The sequence below is a fragment of the Pinus tabuliformis genome, chromosome J, assembly GCF_031772625.1.
Source record: "Pinus tabuliformis cultivar Carrire ecotype Pingquan chromosome J, CPIR1, whole genome shotgun sequence".
Lineage (NCBI taxonomy): Eukaryota > Viridiplantae > Streptophyta > Pinopsida > Pinales > Pinaceae > Pinus > Pinus tabuliformis.
In genome coordinates, this window is record NC_142295.1 from 1048118287 (window position 1) to 1048142195 (window position 23909).

At 38.0% G+C, this 23909-nt stretch overlaps 1 pseudogene; it reads right to left on the minus strand.

Annotated features, from left to right (window-relative positions):
- The window catches only part of LOC149230508 (preprotein translocase subunit SCY2, chloroplastic pseudogene), a 115461-nt pseudogene extending 91657 nt beyond the window's left edge, over positions 1-23804 (minus strand).
- Positions 23805-23909: the final 105 nt, after the last annotated feature.

The following is a 23909-nucleotide window of genomic DNA, read 5'->3' on the forward strand; positions in this document are numbered from 1 at the left end:
ACAGGATTTTCCAAGACCTTGGTCAAATACAAGAAAGCTCCACGGCCTATCTTCCCACTAGGTATTGGAGCTTACTCCCTTAATAATCTCAAAGACGCAAAAGAAAAAGATGAAGAATTTTTAGGTTTAGATTTGGCGAATTAAATTTCCATAGATATGATTTGAGAGGCATTTCCATGGGACAATGCAAAGTGATTAGGTATAGTTGGATTTATACTTCAACCACTGAAAAGGAGGAGGAAAAGGTTAAAAATTTAACAACTCTTCCGAGGCACTGAAATAAACTTTGCAAGCTGAAGAGGGAGAGTAGTCAGAGCATGACACTCAAGAGAGCACAAGCTTGGAAGTAAGAGAAGTTATTCCTAAAACAAAACAAGGGAAAGAAAACAACAACGTAAAGCAAAAGAAGCAAAGGGTTGATAAGGAAGAAGCTCAAAAGAAGTAGGAAGAAAAATAATTTCAACGAAAGCAAGAGGAGGAGATAAGAAAGAAACAAGAAGAAGAAGAGAAAATGAAGAAGCCAGAAGAGGAAAAGTAAAGGAAAGAGTCCATAAGGAAGAAAAACATAGAGGAAACAATGAAAAGGAAAGAGGAAGAAACAAAGAAAAATACAGAAGAAGAATAACTAAAGAAGAAAGTAGAATAAGAAGAGAGGAAAGAAGAGGAAGAAAGGAAAATAAAGGAAGAAGAAGAAGCCAAAATGTAGTAAGAAGCACTATCCAACCAACTTAACTTGAGCAATATTTGATCGATTAGGAGCATAAAGATAAATTATCATAAGATACTTGGTTAAAGGGTCCATAAATGCAGTTGGAGTTACCTACCTTGAATGTACCACCACCTACTCCTATCAATGGTGGACATTTCCACATCTCAGGAATTAGGAATAACAGTAGACGAACAAGAGGAAGTATTTGATCTCTCCAAGCTTACTTTCAATCAGGTCAAGTGTAAAATCATGTAAGAGAGGTACAAATGCTTGGCCAAGAATCCAGGAAAACCCATATCGTCCATTACAGAAAGGGAGATAATGATGGACACTACAATGAACCCTAGAATGATAACATCTTCGAGCCATTTTTGCAACTACCACTGAAAGAAACACAAACATATTATCAAAATAAGTTGAGGACTTGAAATCAAAGTTGGAAATTTTTGAGCAGAACAAACTACAGCTAGAAAATGATAACCACAATTTGCTAATCACGCACTCTCAGAGTGAATATTTGCAGGCATCTATCCTTGAATAAGTCAAGGTGTTAGAGGAAGATATGGGTCTAGTATATAATGAAATGCTTTCTTTACATCAAGGGATGGCTTCGTTTACCAACATGCTGAGTGAGATAAAAGAAAGAGAAATGTTAATTAAACTAGCATCCCCAATAGTTGATCTCATATATGAATGGAGCACGAAATACCTTAATGTTCCTGAAGAACTATAGAGGAAAAAATGGACAATAGCTGAAAATGATAAAGTTGATGTTGTGATCAAAATGAAATCACATGAGAAATTGAGTAGAGACATGGAGGGAGTAAGTAAGAGTACCATGGAGCAGTCCCAGCCAGCTTGAGACTAGTCCCAGAGCATGGGAGGAATTCAATCACTACTAATTGGTATATTCATCCATGTCCAGGCCCCGAGCTTTAACGAAGAAGCAAGAGGTTGTATCCATTCTTTGAAAGAGCTTACTTACCAGAGCATTAAGGCTCCTATATAAAGTCTTTCCTTGGGAACGATATTGATGACGCTTTAAAATGGCCACTTATAGGGTGTTTCATAGTGAGCTTGAATCTCTTGTCTAGGTACACATAATACCTCCCATTGGTGCACTAGGTGAAACACGATCAAAATAAGAGGTCAAGCAAGATATTCAAGTAATTTTATATCAGATGAAACAAGCTGCTACAAGAGACAATATAAAGGCTAAAAAAAGTTGATTATGTAATGTGTTGTTCAGCCCGTGAAGCTGCAAATAAAGCTAACACTGTTGTTGAATTAGATGCAAGCTAAAAATCTAAGCTTAAAACCAGATGCATTACAATGCCTCACGAGGTATGGAGATGAAATACAACATAAGATCTTGAAAAGATGGTGAATACAAAGTTTGGAAAGCATATTTTGTCAGATATCTACAGGTGGAGGCTCCAGATCTTTCCATCACTAGAATAACTGAATGAGGATGTTTTATTTCTTTAATTTTGATGTAATTTGTATTTTATTAAAAGTAAAATAAAATTTAGATTAGAGAGTCACATGGAATTTGAAAAGTCATGTAGAAGTTGAAGAGTCATGAGGGTAGGTGAAAAGTCACCCTACTTTATATAAATATACCCTCATGGCCAGATGTCAAAGGACCTTCAGTTTTGGACTCGATTTGTGCATATTATTTTGAGAGCTTATAGATCTTTTTGACAATTCAAGTGGTAGCATTATGTCTCAACTAATGGATTCCATGGACATTTCATGTGATGGTGTTATGGATATTTCAAATTAATTTTAAGAAGCTCTTTGAGCCCCAGAAAACAATTCCGTGCATGTGTTGTTGGGCATCGTGAGACTCCTCTCTTGGTGGTTCGATGGCATATGTTTATGTTATCACGTGTTTGGTTAACAAACTATTTTGTTGATTTAAGCACATATTACATTTCATATTGCATGCTTTTAATGATTTCATGTTTGTTGTCGATTAGGAACTAATTCATAATCAATAAATGAATATTTATTTTTATACTTGCGTTCTAATTGAAGTTTGCTAACATGCTTCTTTAAGATTCATGCCATGTTATTTGGTTGTTGTTATGTATGAAACATATCATATCTAAAGTTTCCATAAATATGTTTTAACTTGTATTTATCAAAATATTTATTTGTTTTCTAATGTTTTTTGTTCATTCCATCCAAAATGAATCATAAAACAACATGGTGGCAGTTGAGTCCACATACTAGATGGGCCTCCCATCCCAAATGGTGTAGAGTCTAGTTTGGATTTTGCACTGGGGAGATTCCCTAACTGTTGGCGATAAAATTTTTCCCATCAATAGATTTGGCACTAAAAGGAGGGCCATTGTTGTATGGATGGTATAACTCCTCATCTTTTCCCTGACACCTTTGAACAACCAACCAACCTTGTTCCCATTCATCGACTCCTTCTACCTGGGAAACACCTGAAATTGAATCCCCTTCACACAGTCCTGATCTAGTATACAAAGTCACTTATGATTAGTTGAGAGCCCTTTTCCCTATTAACCGTAAATACAAAAGAAGGATTGGAATTCTTCTCTTTACATCTATCTTTCCACATAAATGCATGATCCATCCCCATACAACTTGCTAAGGAGTATTAATTAGTATAGTTCAAGAGTTGGTTAACATTTCTTTGGATGATTTAATGGATGTTGTAGAAACAAACTCAGAAGAGGGTATCGAAAGTCAAGTTGACTTTGAGAATCCTGAAGGGGAGAATTTTAAAGGGGAGAATCTTGAAGGGGAGAATCTAGAAGGTGAAAACTAGGGATCCCTTGAGAACGCTGAAAATGTTGAAGGACATGAGAATGGCAATAATTTATAGAATGAAGGGAATTTGTTGAACGATAACGAAGGCTCAGGCTCAAATTCAGTAAGTGACAAAGGCAAAAACAACATGGCCAACAATTAACCATAACCCCGATCGTGGATGACACAATCTGCTCTTGACTCTTCAAGGAATTATTCATGATTTACCTTGCCATCTCGAAAAACATCTCACTAAGTATGACCCAGACAAAGGGATTTCTATGGAATACCACATCAATAATTTTTATCCGTCACTAAGCATTATGAATGTGTAACATGAAAATATTGATTTCATATTGTATCCATACATATTCCAGAATAAAGTTGTTGTATGGTATCATACTCTTGTCGTGGCATATATTAGGACTTGGGATGAGTTTAGAAAATATTTCCTAGAAAAATAGATGTTAAATACATTTCATGACCATACTCAACAAGTTTTCAAATGATGTGCCTCCCCATGATTCTATCTTGATTGAATACTACACCTCAATGTTTCCATATAACATTGATGTGTTCGTTGAGAGGGCAATGAAGACTACTATGGATGAGAACTTTGCTGAAGCCATTTCCGTTGAGAAGGACATTATTGATATAGGATCACATGAGGTACAATATGAAAAAAAGACTACTGGTCAGAAATCTCAACCTTTCTCTAGTAAGTCTAGTAAAAAAGACACATTTTATTTTGAATGTATAGCAAAATCTCTTAAACAATTAACTGATAAGGTGTCTGATTTGAAAAGAAAGACATGTAAAATATCTTATGGCATTAAATATTTTAGCCCTTTCTTCAAAAAAATAACGATCAATTGGCTAAGTCAGCATAAAGATCGAATGTGAATATTAATGTGGAATAATTAGGTATGGAGAATTACTTTATCAACATAGGGTTTTATACAAAATTAGAGGTGACAATGTTATATACATAGTAGATGCATCATTCTACTCATGCCACCCTCAACTAGGTCACTTGATCATTAGGGTTCTAGACCATTCCTCTACTGAATTGAAAGGAGTCTAACTACTGAAAGCATAATGTAAAGGCTAGTCCTAGTGCAGAGAAAGTAAATGCTTTTCAACTCATAAAATGACAAATGCCAACTTGTAAATGTTATGAAAGGACACAAATCTTATGCTAAGTTGCAGAAAGGGAACTATGTTAACTTGCACTCAATCATCTAGCTATCAGGTTTGCTTGAAAACAAAATATTATTCTACCATTTCATAATTCAAGAATGCATGCATTGACTATCTAATTCACACTTGCAGAGTAAATAAAGTTCTAATTGCTAAATTCGGAAATGAAAGAAATAATGCTATCTGATCTTGTAGGAAGGAAAAGGAGTGTAGGGAATGGTCTAGGTGGCTCTTCTGGTCTTGGAGTCTAAGCTGAAGGGTTAAACTACTCCTAAGCTAAGCTAGACTATCATTTCAGGTCAAAACATGGTCAAAATACGCTGCTACAGGTGAGCTACAAGATGTTGCTACATGATTCATGTACTGCTACATGATGTTGCTACATGATTCTTGTACTACTATAGGATGTCCTGAAATGCTACAGGAAGTTCGTTGAGAGGATTTGGAGGATAAGAAGGGTGATATGAAGTGTTTGGAGGGTGTATGAAAGTTGTGGAAAGTGTGGGGAAGGTGATCATCACCCTTAGCCAAGCCTAGTACTTTGAGAAGGGGAATTTGGGCTAATATGGCTTGCTCACGGTGACCGAAAAATAGAGGTTTAGAACATGGGTTGGCATGCATCAACAAAATGTGGAGAAGACCTAAATGGAGTTGGTGGAAGGGGTCCTTTCTTGTAGATCAGTAACCCTGCAATAACACTTGCACCTGTTTCTCTTTTCATTTGCAAATTATTACATGTCAATTTGGAAAAGATGAATTGAATTTGGAAAAGCTTATTTAAATACTGCTAAGAACTTGATCTATGAGATGGGCTACCTTATAAGCTATAAAAATAATGAGAAGAAAAATGACAAATGTAAATATTTCCAAGAAATCATAAACAACTATCTAACTAATACTAAAACTTGATCTATGCAATTAATAAGAAATCAAACTCTGTTTCTGGGTTGTGATTGTGGGGTCCTCTAATCATGATCCCATGAGGGAGATGAGATAGGGGTCACTGTCACAGGATTTTTGATGGATTTTACTCTACTGAACTGCAACAACTAATCTACCCTCTAAGCTAATGGAAACATAAATAAGCAACAACTTAATCAATCTTCTAAGCTAAAAGAAACATGAATAAACTTCAACAATTAATCAACATTCTAGACTAAGAATATATATACAAGAGATGAACTTATGCGGCTAGGGTTGGGCCCTAACCCAAGAGCTTTAGCCCTCTGAGTCAACTCAGTGCTAGATCAAAACATAACTTCTCATTATCATTCAAAAAGTGTCAAATACATCATAGAAATAACAATCAAATGTGCTTCAGCTTAATGGCCTCTTGGCTACAATAAAAATTCGAATCCTAATGAGTCCTTAGATTGTTTATTTATACAAAACCAGAGCTACCAACAAATCCTTACAAAATAGGGATATTTGACTCCCTAACTCGAGAATAGGTGAATCTAACTCTTCCTTGACTTGCATTGGCTAGACTTCTAATGAACTCGGCCTGCTTAGTTTCCAATGACACCGAGTTGATGAGATAGAGTGGGGGATATTCAATTGATTTGAGGAGTTAAGGAGGTGGACCAACTCCTAGAATCTCTCTTTCTTGTCTTGAGTTCCTACACTCAAATCAGCTCAAAATTGCTCCAATTCTTGCATTTAACACACATTAGGCCACATGACATAGTAACACATATTTACTCCTCACACTAAGCATAATATAACAAAATTTGTAGATAAATGTGAGAAAAAGAGAATTTAATAAGCTGGAGAATGGCATTGTGACCCATATAATATACCTATTGATGGGCCTCATCACTTTCCATCAAGCTACTCATTCTGAGAAAACATGCTCGCAGTGGCTCCACAACATGACTATAATTGTAAATAAAGTGCTTGAAGATCAAACTGTTGAAGACCAAGCCAATCAATCAAAAGAGGAAGAAGAGTCCTCTTTGCCTGAAGATAATGTTGCCTCATATGTAATGGTTCCAAATATTGTTGGAGATGATGAGTCTCAATCAGTTAGTGAAGCTTTGGTTGGAGAGAATCCTCTTGCTAATGCTCCTAAGACTTACAATATGAGTAAAGGACTAGTGGATGAACCTAATTTGAATGATAAGAAGAAGATGCTTTTGAGAAGGATATTTCCCCCGAAGACCCTGCTCAAAATTCAAATCCAAAATCTTCAACCGGGTAAGCTTCAAAGAGTACATCAGGTAGTGCTAAAAGTAATTCTAATATGACTGAATAAGCTAGAAAGCCTTTTTAGCCAACAACCTTGACTGAACCATAAAAATATGAGAGTGTATCTTACGGTATGGATTATAACATCGATCCAAAGAAATTTTGAGCAAATATATCACTCTTTCATCTAGCCTTGCTGCCCCGGAAGAGGGAATTGACTATCAAAACTTTCGAATCCTTGCCTTTAGCCTGCAAAGCCACTTATTCTTCCAAGAATTCTTCTTCTGGTCAATCTAAAGCCTTGGTAAGCCTTGAATATATTGTTAACGTGATGAATGTTAATTCACGATCTTTAGTACCTCCCTTTTTATTTACATTTGATACCTTCAATTGAAACGTGCATAAAAAATCTAGTTAACTTCGATGCATTAACAAATGTCATGCCTTTTTATGTTTGCAAAAGGATCGATGCTAAAATAGAGAAAATATAGGCAAAGATCATTCAACTTGACATATCTCAGGTACAAGTCATGGGGGAAATCAACAATGTGTTGATTAGATTGTCTTTCAACTCAAGGGTTCATCAGTTCATCGATATTGTGGTTGTTGATATTCCTGAGTTATATGGTATTCTATTCAGTAGAAACTGGTCTAATAAACTCCAAGGATGTTTTTCCACAAACTAGTCCCATTTTTGGCTCCCATATAAGGGAAAGAACAATCAAATTAGGGTCAATAGTGTGCCACACATGAAGTATACAACTGCTAAATTAGAGGAACCCGATGAAACTATTAGTATTGCTGAGGAAGAATTGGGAAATTGTTTCTTAGAATCTGATATTGGTTGCTACCAAGCCATGCCATCACCCCTCCCATCAGATACACAATTGGAACTCATTCCTTGTCCTCCAACTGATATAAATGAATCATGTATTATAGATGTAAATAATTTTAGTTTAGATATAAATCAAGTAAATATAGAATTGCAGACTTTGTATTATGATGGATCAAAGATGCAAGATGGAGCCAGTGTAGGCTACATCCTAATGGATCCCAAAAAGAGAAATTTTCTAATTTCTTGTTGTTTATAATTTCAATCTACTTACATCACTACCGAATACGAGGAGTTGATTTTTGGACTAAAGAAATCCATTGAACTGAAGGTAGAGTGTCTAAAGGTAATTGGTGACTATGAGATTATCACTAGACATGTATGTAATTCTATTCATTGCCTTTCACCTCATTTGGAAAACTACGAAGAAGAGGTATGATGATTGATTTCTACATTTAAAGTTTTTGATATTAAGTCAGTGCCAAGAATTAATAATGTCACAACTAATACATTAGCTAATGTTGTTGCTAGGTTTACACCGCTTAGGGATGGTTTCTATATAGAAATAGTTTATAAACCTACTATCCCAAATAATGTAACTAACAAATGCATTTTCAATGATGTTCAATGGATTTTGGACTTTCTTGCCAACACAAATATATTCAAAGACACAACCATAGATGAAGACGAACACGATACAACCTTGTAGGAAAGAGCTAATGCACGAGAGGGAAATCCAATGCCCAAATGTGTTGTGTCACTTGAGAAGTTATTCAACTTGCATAATTGATTTAAAGGACCTCCTAATGCGAAGACTCTAAGTTCAATGATATTCCATGAACAAATCAATCTCAAGGCAAAAGAAGACCCTAAGTTCATCAATCTTGGTACCTGTTGTTCCTGGGAGGAAAGATGAGCTTTCATTAAGCTATTCAAACAATATCAAGATGTTTTTTCCCAAACTTACAAAGACCTAAAGGCATATGACACAAGGATTATTCAACGTGTCATTCTGATTAATGATGGGGTCTAGCCTCTTTAGCAAAAATTGAGAAAGGTACATCCAACACTTAAGCCATTGATACAAAAAGAATTAAAGAAGTTGTTGGATGCACAAATTATTTTAAAGTCAAGCATTCAAAGTGGGTCTAAAATCTAGTCCCTATAAGGAAGAGATTTGGAGAGATCCGCTTATGTGTCAATATTCGAAATATCAAATGAGATTTATATAAAGACAACTATCCAGCGCCTTCCATGGCAAAAATATTTCGATCAATTTTAGGTTATGAGATGTTCTCACTATTAGATGGAATTTTTGGCTATAACTGGGTATTGATAGCTGAGCTAGATAGATTAAATACACCTTTCAGAACCAAATGGGGAAAATTTTCTTTTAGGCATATGCCCTTTGGACTTATTAATGTTAGAGCTACATTTTAAAGAACAATGGATATTGCATTTAGAGGACTGATTGGTCATAGTGTGGTGGTGTATCTCGATGGTGTCACAGTGATCTTGAAGAAAATATTAGATCATTTACGTCATTTGAGACATTTTTGAGTGTTGCAGAAAATATGGCATATCACTCAATCTTAAGTAAATAATTTTTGTCGTGTCCAAAGGGAATCTTTTAGCACACATCATATTGAAGAGTGGTATTACGGTTGATCCTGAACGTGTGAAATCCATCACTCAAATTCCGTATCCAAATATGGTAAGAAATCCATGCAATCATTTTTGGGTAAAATTTGAATTTTCTTTGAAAGTTTTTTTCAAATTATGCCCAAATTGGGAAGCCAATGCAAGATATGATTAAGAAGGATGCAGATTATAAATGGAACCAAAAAGACAAGGAAGATTTTATGCAAATCAAGCAAGCTATAACTAAAGCTTCTGCTCTATAAAGTCCCAATTTCAACAATGATTTCATGCTCTATACTTTTTCTTCAAATTCTTCATTAACAACTTTTTTTACTTAGAAAGATGACCAATTATACAGGTATGGACAAGAAAGCTTACACTGTGTACAAGGATGTTAAACACTTTAGGCCTTATATTCTTAAAATTCATGTTATAATGTTCGTTCCTCATCTCACAGTTAGATCTTTGTTTGTGTCGCAAGAATTAGGGGAACAAAGAGCCAACTGGATGAATTTATTACAAGAATATGATCTTGAGTTTAAGTTGACTCATATAGTAAGAGGTCATGGCTTATGTAAGATTGTTGCTGAAGCCACAAGCCCACATGATGAAGAATGTTAGGATGGGAGAAATAGATTGAGATGTATAATAAGATTTTTCACCCACACCTAGTATGTCATCATCTTGGTATGCATAATTAAGGCAATATCTAGAACAAGGAGCTTTTCCTTCTCATTTATCAACAAAACAATAAAATGGCATCAGATTAAAAGCCTCTTCTTATCAATTGGTCCATGAAGATATATTTCGTAAACACCATAATGGGGTTTCATTGAAATTTTTGGAATCGTCTGATGCTGAGAAGGTATTAAAGGAACTTCATGGAACGACAAGAGGACACTATGCTGGTGCTATGACAACATAAGATTATGAGGGCATGTTATTATTGGTCTACATTGTTCAAGGATGCTCATGCATATGCACATAAATTAGTGGTATGACAATAGTGTGCTGGAAGATAAAGATGGTCAATTTCTCCACTATAACCTATCACAATCAAAGAACCATTTCAACAGTGGGTCTTAGATGTCATTGTAGAAATCACTTCGCTTTCATCAAAACAACACAAGTATATTCTCACACCCACATATTATTTTACAAGGTGGGTTGAAGCTATTCTCCTCAAACAAGTGAACAGTAAGGAGGTAATCCAATTTCTCAATCAAAATATCATTACCAGGTTCAATGTCCCAACCTCAGTTGTCTTTGATAATGTAACATATTTCTCATAATTAAGGTTGTATGATTTTGCTTTGGAAAATGGGATATTATTGAAGCATGATGGTAATTATTACCCCCAAGGAAATGGACTAGATGAATCCAAAAATAAAAAATTGATCCTTATCATTAAGAAATTTTTGTTCACTCAGTAGGAAAATTGACATAATTCTTTAACAAATTCTCACTAGGCTGATTGAGTTACCCCTAAACCTTCTCTTTGAACTTCTCCTTACTTCCTTGTATATGGAAAGGAAGAAATCTTGCCACCCAACCTATACCTACTTGTTTTACAATTATCCCAAGAATCCCGTGGTAGGTCATGCCCAATTATGCAAGGTAGGATTAACACCTTGTTAAAACTTGAGGAAGAAAGGCAAAAATCCCAGGAAAAAATTTCCTCTCAATAGAATCGGTTAAAAACATGGCTCGACAAGAAATATGCAGGAAATATGGAATTTAGTATGGGAGACCTTGTCTTGAAGTGGGATGAAGCCCATGAAGGCAAGGGTAATCACACCAAGTTCTAATCCCTCTAGATTGGTCCATATAAAATCAAAGAAAACTTGGCCAACATACTTATCGTTTGCAAACCTTAGATGGGAAGAATGAGTCCCTTCCCATGAGTGACCAAGACCTGAAGTTCTATTTCTATTAGTAGCCCTTGTAGCTGATCTCATTTGCGTACATATTACTTTCATGTCATCTTTATTTCATGCATTTTATTTCGTGTCACACTTTAATTTCCTCTCGTTTCCTTATGTATTTACTCTTAGTTTCACTAAAAACCTCTCTACATAAATAAAGGCTTTGTACATAAATAAACTATCTTGTGACAATATTAATAAGTCAAATGTTTAAAAGAGATTGCGGTAGTTACTCAATCATTGGCTGAAATTAGATCTCTTTATACTGCTTAGTCTGGAAACCAACCCCTCCTTAGTGTTCAAAATAGATTGCATATATGGGAAGTCAACCTTTATAATAAGTCCACACTGGCAAAGAAAAAAGCATAAATGTCATAAGCATAATAAAATACTAGAAATCTCTAAACATCAAAAGTTTTCTATGACTATTCAAGTTGTATTTTACAACAAATCTCAGCCTATGTCTTAATGATTGATGCTATAACTTATAAGAACTAAAACAATTACAAAATTAAAATTCATCAGAGGAGGGGTAATACTCTAAGGGAGGGATGGGATTACCTTCTCCTTAACAAAACTTGGAATTTGTGAATCTAGAGCGTCAATAATATTGGACGAGGTTAGGCGAGGGTTCTTTGGGACTAGAGTATGATTTTCCTTGGAGCCTTCTGAGCTCCATGATCAATCCCCATCTTCTAGGCATTCTCCCCTTCATGTCGAAACTTTAACTGATGTGGTGAGCTTAAAGACTACTTTGATGAAGGCGTTAAAATTTCATTTAAATATTGAAAGTTGCTTCTTCAACTCTGTTATTTCAAAGCTCTTTAGTGTAATGGCCTACACGACCATGGCTTTCATGGTCCAATACATTTATAATAGTCTAAAGTACCTTGTTTCCTTGGTTTGAGTGTTGCTAGGGTATTACACCTAGCCTTGTGTCTTTTCTAGAAGCTTCTCTAAGTCCATGTTTTGTCATAACCATTTCACCTTAATGTTTGTCATATCAATGGACACTTTTCCCTCGATGTGAGACCCATAAAGAAACTAACAACGAGCTCATTTTATATCCTTTTCCATTCACATTACATGCCTCAACCTTGTCTCTCTAATTGAGACACACCCCCAAATTTAGACATCAACTTCTTCCCTTTGTTATTCCTATGATGGGTTGGTGCCATGATTCTGAATCCCTTTGCACTTATAGTGTGCTCAGATTTGTCTTCCATCACCTGTAATCTCTTTATACACAACTTGCAATTCTTGTGGATGCTGATGTGGAAATGAATGAAGCAGAGTGAAAAAAAACTTGTTACTAATAAAGTTTGAATAATATCCCACCAACAGTGATACCTCATCATTCAATGAATTGGGAAAAGTACCCACATACCATTATGCCAGTCTACTGCGATCTTCCTTGAATATGACACTACATTCATGGTGATAGTCCTTGTCATGAAGCAAATCTAGGCTTCTATCCTATGGGAGGCCTTGGAGACATGTGCCTGCTCAAGGCATGAAATAGACAAACCACCTCCTTTGCTTGGGTCGTTAGTGGTTATTAGTCCCATGCTTATGAATGGAGGTGGTGTCATACTACAAACACAAAGGAAGAGATATGTGAGGGAGCTTGTATAGGGAATTCTATGCAGAGTTACAATGAGCCTTCACCACATTGATCAACTCCACCATGCATGGATCCGTCTTTGCCACCTTACCCTGCCTTACCATTTATTCAAACTATGTGTTGTCACCCCATCCAAAACTTATTTGAAACTTGCACTTATTTAAAAATAAATTATAATTTAAATTTTGAATATTTTTTCTCAATATTATCATCTAATTAAATTAACTATTATTTAAATTTGTTTATAATTTTTTTTTTGTTTTTTTGTTTATTTATTAATTCAAAGTTTTAATAAATAAGAAAAGGTCACAAGTACTCTATTTTAAATTATTGTTAAGATACAAACAACATATTATGCTACAAAAATTGTGTTCACCTTTAAATGAGAATATCTACTCTGCCAAAATTTTTAAGATTTACATTTGATCTCATATATTTTTGCAAGCACATGTGTACACAAAAATAAGCACATACATTAGCACGTCACTGTATAGGATTAAGATAACACCATCTAAATAGTTATAATTGTTTTTTCTTTTCTTTTTAAAATTATAGTTATTTTCAAAATTAATTATAAATTCTAAACTAGGATAATCGTAGCTAAAATAATTCGAGAATTTGCTCTGCAACCCTTGCAGACCTGAACCATTGCCATGCCCTAAACCTAAAACAAGAACCTGCATTCTTGACATCTCCAGCAGCTCCAATAGGTTGTGTGTCGTTATACAGGCCGAGATGACAGACGAAGACGGGGGGGTGGGGAGAGATCCCCTCCTACCGGTATGTTGCGGTGGGAGACTCATGCCACAAATCAAATACTCAGCCACAAGCCCAAGAAACGAATCCGACAAATGGCCCTGTCCTCAGGGCGTGATGGCAGGCTCGAAGTAGGGGGAAGTGCCTGCCGTGTGTGGTAGAGAAATCGATATTTGTTATCCCGATGAAAAAACTGGAAAGATATAGAAGCTTCATGAAGTACCACACGATGATTTGAAAGTTCATAGGAGTGTGGCCAATGGAGAAAGACCTTATTAAGTGGATACAACAGAAATGGAAACCATAAGGCCACATCAAACTCAAGCTGGGAGCCAGAGGCTTCTTTATGGTAATCTTCTCAAACCTGCAAGATAAAGAAAGAGTATTTGAAAATGGCCCCTATTTCCATTATAATGCTGGTCTGTTGATGCGATATTGGGAGTAATGTTATGACCTTGATAAAGAGAAATTCTTGACAACCTCGGTATGGGTAATACTTTTTGGACTCCCAATGGAGTTTTGGGATCCAAAAATATTAGAGGGAATCGGGAACATAAAAGGAAAATTTGTCAAAATAGCCGAAACCACAAAAAGAGGTCGATATACATCTTATAAGAGAATCTGCATGTATATGAACATAGCAAGACCCATACTCGAATCAGTAGAGCTAGAATACCATGAAGATGTATGGCAACAGACCCTGGACTATGAGCATATTCCATTCAGATGCCGAAGGTGCCATGAATATGGCTATTTATTCAAAGAATGCTGACTAAACCAGGAAGGTCCAGAGCTAAAGGAAAAACAATTGAAGATCCCACAGGAAGGAAATGAGGGGTTCCAAGAGGTTAAGAATAAGAGAAGGCCACAAAAGGGACTCCACAACCCAGAAAAAGAAAACCAAGCTCAATCGAGTAGTAAAAACAGATATGAAGTACTATAGGTGGAAGAAGAAGCAGAAAATGAAATCCAACCCATGGATTTATAGGAAAAAGGAAAAGAGAGCAATTCTAGTCAAGCAAAAACAACACCTAAGCGGAAAGCTCAAAGAGATCTCACAGATAAATATGAATAGGTAGGTATGGAAACCAGTATAATGGAAATCAATCCAAGCAAGGGGGAGGAGCTCAGCATTGAAGAGGAAGTCCTTAAGAAATTGCTGAATGAATGGAGGCACTTAGATGAAAGATTTATTCTGGAGGACCAAAAGAAACTGTACAAAGAGACCTTTCAACAATACCAAGCCAAACAAGGACAGGGACAGGTTGAGATCGCAGAAAAACTGGGAATGCACCAGGAAAACCCCCAGGAGTATCAAAACAAAGCAAAAGGTGGGAAGAAAAGAGGCTGGAGAAATTTACAGGAATCGATACAGATAATGGGAGAAATGTTGGTGAACACAGGCAGGGTGGTACCTCTATCAACGGTATATTGACAACTTAACAAAGTCTCCCAATGATAGTAATATCCTGGAACATAATAGGCCTAAACAACCGAGGAAAACATAGATACTTAATGGAGCAATTGAAAAAAGAAAAGCCACAAATTATGCTTCTCCAAGAAACTAACATAACAGGAGAAAAACTAGAAGAGATTCTCAGGATGATGAAACCAAGGCATGAGGCAGTAACAACAGATGCAAGAGGAAGTGCAGGAGGGATAGAAATATTGTGGAACCCAACATAAGTAAAAGAAAATTATTGGATAGGGATGCAACACATCCTCACAGGTCGGTTCCGCAAACTAGGAACTAAAGAATGGTTCATGCTCTCAACTGTCTATGGACCACACATACCAATTGAAAAGGAAAACTGCCTAAAAATTATAAAGACCCTAAACCAAATGCATGACGAAAAGCTATGGCTGATAGCAGGTGACTTCAACCTGATAACATTGTTAGACGAGAAAAAAGGAGGAATTAGAAGGGAGGATCCAGAAATGGAATAATTCAAGGACATCCAAGAAGAGCTACACTTGGTGGACATCCCAACAATTAATGGAAGGTATACATGGAAAAATAGATGAGGGGGAAATAGGAAAATTGCGTCCCGCCTTGAAAGATTCTTGGCAACATAAAACCTCATCAGAAAAGATGTTTACTATAAGGCATCCATCCTACCATGCTCGGGCTTAGATCATTGGCCGATTAGATTAGAAGTGGATATGAAACAAGGGCAAATGAAGAGACCCTTCAAGTTTGAATCTTTTTGGTTAAGAGACCCGACCTTCCTTGGAAAACCGAAGGAATGGTGGAAATAAAGTGAGAAAGAAGGAAGAAACCTAATGCATACTTTCCAAATCCGCCTCAAAGATCTAAAGGTAAAATTAAAAAATGGAACAAGGAAGAGTTTGGTAACATACAACAGGATCAGGAATTGATTCATGTAAAGATGAGGAAGGTGCAAAAATAGATAATAAATGATGGAAAAACTGAAACCCTAGTGGAGGCAGAAGGACAACTGCTAAATAAATTAGAGGAAAGGAGGCAGTAGGAAGAGATCATGTGGAAACATAAATCAAGAATTCAGTGGATGAAGGAAGGTGAAAGGAATACTAGATTTTTTCACAAAATAATGATTCAACACTGGCAACATAACATGATCTTCTCCCTAGTGGACCAGGAAGGAAATCATCTTATCCAAAAGGAAGATATGCAGAACTTGCTAGTCCACCACTTTCAAAACTTGTTGACAGAACCCAACATAGATAGGATAGAGAATATATCGATATTAACTCGGCATATACCCCAATTAGTGAGCAGGAATCAAAACCTGGCCCTACTAAGGGAAATCACCAAGTTTGAGGTGGAAGAAGTTATCAAAGGCCTTGCAAAAAACAAAGCACCAGGCCTAGATGGGTTCACAGCCGAGTTCTTTCAGGCAACATGGCCGTTCATGGGAGATGATATTGTGGAAATCGTGGAGGAGTCTCGATGCAATAAAAGAATGCATCCGGCCCTAAATTCCACTTTCCTTGCTCTTATCCCCAAAACCGACCACTCGAAAGAACTGCAAGGATTCAGACCAATAGCTCTCTGCAATGTAATATATAAAATCATGGCCACAATCATGGTGAATCACCTCAAACCTATCCTGCCTGGATTAATCTCCCAAGAATAGACATGCTTTGTCAAAGGGAGACAAATTGTGGATGGAATTGTTACGGCTCAAGAGGCAATACACTCCTTGAAGAGCTAAAAAACAAAAGGGATGATGATAAAACTAGACTTATCGAAAGCTTATGACTGCCTAAGCTGGAAGTACGTACAAGGTATCCTAAAGGTGTTTGGCTTCGATTCTAGATGGATAAGCTGGATATCGTCGATGATATCGATCCCGGTGTTCTCAATTCTCCTCAATGGATCTCCCACAGAGGTGTTCAATGCAACCAGGGGGCTTAGACAAGGCAACCCAATGTCCCCATTCCTGTTTATATTGGCTGTTGAAGGATTATGAAGATACGTAAAAGAAAAAGTGCAAGGCGATCAATTTATAGGTCTCAGAATGTGGGGCAATGATTTTCTGTTAACACATCAACAATTTGTTGATGACATAATGATATTTGGGCAAGCAACCCTCAAGGAAGCCAGAGGCCTGATGGAAATCCTGAATGATTTCATGAGCGCCTTTGGGACGAAGACCAATAAGGATAAGTCAAACATCTTTTTCTTCAATACTACAACCCCATCTCAAGCCTTTCTAGTAAGAATTATAGGATTCTGCATTGGCAATCTCCCTTTGAAATATTTAGGAATTCCGCTAAGTGTACACCAAATCAAAGTGGAAAATTGGAAGACTCTACTGGAGAAAATCCAAGGGAGAATGCAGAACTGGACCTTCAGATCACTGAATATGGCAAGTCATGTTATATTGCTGAAAGCTGTGCTTCAGTCAATTTCGATCTACCAACTATCTAGTCAAGATGTCCCCAAAACAGTGTGTCAAGGGATGATCAACATCTTCAAGAAATTTCTTTGGAAATGGTTAAAAAAAAATAAAAAAATGGGACTTGCTATCATGGAATTGGCTCAGTAAGCCATTAAAAGCAGGAGGGTTGGGTCTCAGAGACCCGTATGCTCTAAACCAGGTCATGGGGCCAAGCTATGGTGGACATGGATTCAAGGAGGAGTTGATCTATGGAAGGAAATATGGGGGAGGAAATATGGAATGCCAAAATAGATCAAAGGAAGGCTAAGAGTCCAGGAAAACACCAAGGGATCAGCCATATGGAATTTAGCATTAGAAAATAGGGAACTGATAATAACTCATAGCTTCTAGGAAATAAGGGCGACAAAGCCAATTTCTGGAATGAGGCATGGCAACAGAGAGAAAAGTTACATAATAGACCTGATCTGGGGGCAATATTTCAATTCACCAATAACCCCTCAAAACAGACAGTGATTTTTTTTTGGAGCTTGGACACGGGAGAACATTGGAGAAAATGGAAGCAGAAACAAGATTGGCCAGATGCTCCTAAATCCATTCAGTCGGAAACATATGAGAAAGAGATGGAAACCTGGAAAATTGCAATCTTAGAAGGTCTAGATATAATAAGATGGGGGTGCAAAATCAAAGGGATGTTCACCATTCAAGAAGGCTACCACCTACAAGCAGCACACCACCAGCAACAAGAGCCACCTATATGGGAAAGAATCCGGAAAGGCAAATTATGGCCGAAAATTGCTATCTTCCTGTGGATAACTCGGCATGATAGAGCACTCACTCGGGATCAATTCCATATAAAAGGTCTGTAGGGACCATCGGCCTATAGCACCTGTGGAGGACACTCAGAATCAATGGAACATCTAATAAATGCCTGCAGCTACAGCGAAATCCTCTGGCAAAACCATGAACAAATTTTCAGTTTTAGTGAGAGGGATCAAACAAGCATGAAATAAATATGGATAAATGGAGAAAGAAGCCTTACCAGAACCCCATTCTGAACTGCGCTTGGTAGATTTCATTAGGATTCCTACCCTGGGTGGTGTGGATGGAAAGAAACAAAAGAATATTCAAAGGGGAAAAGAAAACAACAGTAGAATTATGGGGAATGATTGCCCAGAATATAAGAGAAACGATCCTAGCTAATAACTAGTACCCAGAGGATTGGGAAACTAATCCCCAGGAAGGTCGAATAATGGAAGGATTAAGACTAAAACATAGCATGCTGGATCTTAACTCGTGGAGACAAAAATCCCCTCCCTGCGAGTCTCCAACCATTTTTGTGCGGCCTCAGAAAGACTTCATTAAACTCAACTTTGACGGAGCTGCGAAAGGGAACTCGGGGGCGGCTGGATCTAGAGGAGTGTTAAGAGATGCAAAGGCAATACCATCCGTCTGTTTGCTATGGATTGTGGCATTGCGAGCAATAATGAAGCTGAGATCTATGCACTGAAGCGGGGGTTAGAAATCGCAAAGAGGGAAAGTTTTCAGAGAATTGAGGTGGAGGGAGACTCGAAGCTGGCAATAGAAATAGTGAAAAAACTACAACAAGGAACTAAATAGGAGAAAATAAGCCAAAGTTGGAGGACGACACGGCTAGTCCAAGAAATAGGAAATCTAATTCGAAGGATAGATTACATTGTTCCGACGCATGTCCGCAGATCGGGTAATGTGGCAACATATAAACTAGCCAATTAGGGGTGTGGGAAGGCAAGAAACAACCTTGATATAAGGAGAGGAGTTAAACCAAATGGAAGGCATGAGAAGTTTAGAGGAAATCCTAAGACCTGACAAGGAGAAGGGAGAAAACACCCGATTGGGTGCGAAAGGAATGATGAAGTAAACGAATGAGAGGTGGGCCATAAGACATGGTGGGTCGATGGGGGATCAGTCGCCCAGTTGGCTTGGAGGGTAGAGGGAGAATAGGTCAGCAAGAGGCCATGAGAGAAGGTAAAGGGAAATGGGGCAAAAAGCAGTACAGGGTAGAGACAGATGTGCATGAGGGAAAAGGGGAGAGGAGAAGGACATGTGTCAAGTGTGGTAGAGGGAGAAAGGCAATGGCAGTTGGCAAGTGGCAATGTAGATGGAGTAAGCTTGCGGTAGGAGTAGCTGGCAGTAGGAGAGGATTAATGAAGGGAAATAATGGAGATGTCAGAGAAACCCCATCTCGACAAATCAAGTAGGAGAATGGGTGGCAAACAGAGGACAAAGGCACGTGGTGAGTCCTTCAGGCGGCAGGCGAGGCAGGTGGCCAAGAAAACAAAAAGGTAAGATAGTTAAGCTAAGAGGCATTTTCATGCAGAGAGATAAGTCATGACGTGCAGCTGAAGGTGGTGGAAGTGGAGGGCTGGAGGATGTCGAGCATCGACCGGTTTTTGTCTACAAGAACTGGTATGTTCTCTCTGCTCTCACTCACGACTATTTGGCAAACATGTTTTTAGAAGAGGAATGTTGGTTAATGGAAATGATACCCCCGGATGAGGCCACTGTTGAGACCTTCTGTTTCTCTTGGGGTTCTGGCTTGTTACGCTAGAGAGAATTTATCAGGATTGTCATCTGGGGAAGGGGGTTCAAGAACACTGATATTGGTCTTAGGGTAGATAGGTCCCAGCGTATTGCGGTCTACTGGGACATCCTTTGGGGGTTCCACAACAATGGCAGGAACAAACCTATCAAGTTGTTTTGGTTGAGTATGCGGCATGGGAAGGAAGGTGTCCTAGTTAAGTGCGGAGGGATAAAAGCATCCCTTGATTTTGTGACAAGGCTGATAATCTTCCATCCTGAGTCAATCCTGGATCCGGACAAGGGCCGTGGGAACAAAGGCAGTAATTGGGGTAGCAATCGGGGTAGGGATGTAGCTCTGAGAAAATCTCTGTCCAGCTCCTTTGTCGGGACCCAGGGTATGGTTGCAATTACATTCATCCATCCTAAGAATTATTCCCTTGGCCGCTAGGGTGGTGACACTTAGGGTAGGGAAGCATTTATAGTTGGGTGGAGAAGCAGAGAAGCCTCGTGGGCACTGGGTAACTGGGTTCTTCAAATCTCAATGGGAAACCACCGGAATGATGAGGAGGTCAGAAGCCTCCAATTCTCTGAGGAGGGAGGGGCGAATCCAGGTGTTAATGGGGGTTATCATAGTTCTCTAGGTAGGGAGTGACTAAAAAATCTCGAGCCAGAGAAGCCCCACTCGGAAGGGGGGAAGCATGAGGCTACTTTGTTTAAAATTCAGATGCTGACTTACAAGGTTATTTTCATAGTTTCTGTTTTAGGTAATATAACAAGTAGAGTGTAGAGAATTTTGGAGTCTCAGAACTCAATCCATGCTCCAGCCCAGGAACAGGTACGCCGCTCAGAAAAGGAGGAAGAAAGCCAGAAGGAGGTTAGGATGGCAAAGGAAGGTAACCAATCGGGAAAGAAAGTAAACAAAGGAATGGGAAAGGCCAGAAAAAATATGAAAGGATTGGAACCGACTTCTAGCAGAGGACCGAGTAAAAGAGGCAGGAAAACTGGGAAGGAGAGTATGCAGAACCTAATCAATGCATACGTCGTAGGAACACCGCTGGAGGTGAAAGCAGTAATATCTGAATGGGAAAGAGAGCTAAACAATAACATAGCAAATCAAGAGATTGAGGTAGAGGATTGGGAAACACTGGTTAAAGACCCTAGGAATACCAGAAGACACCAAACGTTGTTCCGCCAAATAATTCAACAATACTAAGTCATGAAAAACATCCTAGCCCGTGTAATGACAACCTATAAAGAAAGAGAAGAACCAGAGAAAGATAGACCAATTGAGCCAAGCATGAAGGATATGCAAAGGGAGATCTAATCTGTCCAATTGCAGCTATATCACAACAACCTCACGATGAACAAGATTGAACAAAGCCTTTAGGATATGAAGAGAAGTGAAATATCGGGTTCAAGCGTGAAAGCCCCAGCTTCGGTGTGTTAGAGCCTAGATTTGCCTCAAGCTGAAAAGGCAAGGTTCTAGGTCCACATCAAACCACGCTCAACCTCATAGCTAGCCCTACGAGGACAGGAGAGGGCTCTCTCTGGGTCAATCTCAGCGAAAAGTGTTTCAATGGGGCTTGAGATGACTTAAAATGGGAACTGATTTTAGGCTAGTAAATAAATATGAAAGAGGTAATTTATTGAATGACTGAATTTTCTGGGCTGTATGGGACAAAGGACAACATGAGCTGGGAAATTAAATCAAAGACACAGAGTATTTCGTGAGGCAAGATAGGTAGGAGGTTTAGCAATTAAATTTAAATAATATGGAGTGGAAAGACTGTTGAGAGGTTGAAAAGGCCATAATAAATGAATCCTTTTCAGACAGAAGAAGAGACACAAAGCATGAATGTCTTCCCAAGGCAGAGCAGTAAACTAGATTCTACCTTTCTTACTTAAAAGCATTCAACTGGAAATGATTATGAATGAACTGTAAAAAATAAGATACATATGAAACAGAAAGAAGAAACATATGCTAAAAATCATACCACATGAATCTCATGAATCAGAGCTGCATCATTTTATTAATTTCCCGGCCAAACTGTACAGTGAAGCGCTGAGTTTTTCTTCCACCCTTTTCCCAGAAATCAGACCCTTTACAAATGATTTACAATACAATAAATAAACCTAGAGGTGGGAAAATAGATCGATGAAAATAGGGAGCTATTTCAACTGAAATTATGAAGATAGAAAAAGAGCCATTCATCTGTTCTAAAGACAGAACAACGTTCCACTTGAATTTCTCTGATGACTAATTAAAAGGCAAAAACTATAGCGTAGATCCCATGAAATCGTGACTGAGGACAAAATAGGCAATCCGTTCCTATCTATCTACTGTGGTAGATATTCTTCGTTTTAATTTTGGCTTTCGGTCTTTGACTTTTCACCTTCCCTTTGTCGTTTGAATAAAAACCAATTTTTATAATTAGCATCCTTTGCAACATTTGGGGCGCTTTCATTTGGATCATGTAATTGGATATTTCGTTAGGCAAGTTGGCAATGTCCAAGAGATTGAATGAAAAGACTAGAAAAGCATGCAAGGAATAGTAGAGCCATGGTTTAGACCCAGAAGCAGCCACAGTTCCAAGATTGAGAATATCTCTTGCCCTTCCCCAAAAAGGAGACTTTAGAAGGCTTGCTAAGATGCCAGGAAAATCCAAAACATATGTCGTTGTAAGGACAGGTTGCGTTCCTGTTGGATTGATATTGTAAGGAATGTAAGGTTCAACCTCAGGAAGTGAAGCCCCCTCTTTGACAGTTGGTGCTAGCTTGAATGCATAATACTCCAACTTGACCTTCCTACATCCTTCTATGACCAATACTGCCCACATGGTAACAAATGTAAAACCCCCAACAGCACAACCACATAAGGCACCCAGTTTACACCACTGCTTGAGAGCCTAGCCAACATCTTATACAATGTATCTAAATAACAAGCCAATATTCCAACACATATAATCAATGATGTCCCATGGCCAAGTACTCAACAAAATGTGTTGAAACCTATGACTAGCAGAATATACTGAATATGGAAGAGAGTGCAATGCAATCGTCAATGCTTCCAGGATTGCAACTGCCAATGGAATCCACCAGATATATCCCTTAATTTTTTCATTCCCATCCATCCCCTCTTTTAGCAGCTTAATCAGAGGCAGAATAAAATAGAAAAGCACCTGCACAATAATAGATGAAAATATGTATGGAATGATACCCAACTGGAAAATAGAGAGCTTGAGCTCTGCAGACAAGTCACCAAGTTCATCAACAGACCCAGAAACAAACCAAGATAATCTTCAGGAATCAACCGATGATCAAACCCTGGCAAAGGAATACAATAACCAACACGACTCGCTCTAACCAAAACCACTGTTATAAATAATCTCCGTCGAGTTTCATTCTTAAAAAATGATTCTATCACATTGTTGATCTCCGACCCTAACCTCACTAACCCGAGATATTTATTCTTAAACTTCTTTCATTTATTGCTCAGTGCCCCATCTAAAATATTGTTGTACTGTGAGGAGTATGAAGGGGACTCAGTTGCACGTTTACACATATCTAGCGTGGCCAGTGAATTAGAATCCTGTTCCAGGTGCTCATCTCTAGAACCTGAACACTTAACACATAAGAATTGTGGTGTGTATAAATTTGACCGGTTCTGGAGGTCTTTGATTGTCTGCCAACCCCATTTCATGGATAACAGCAGAGAAATTCCCCTCTGAGAGTAACTTTCTATTGATAATAGTTGGGAAAAATGAGTACGTAAAATCAGTCCTCTACCATTTGCACAGTTCTGAAT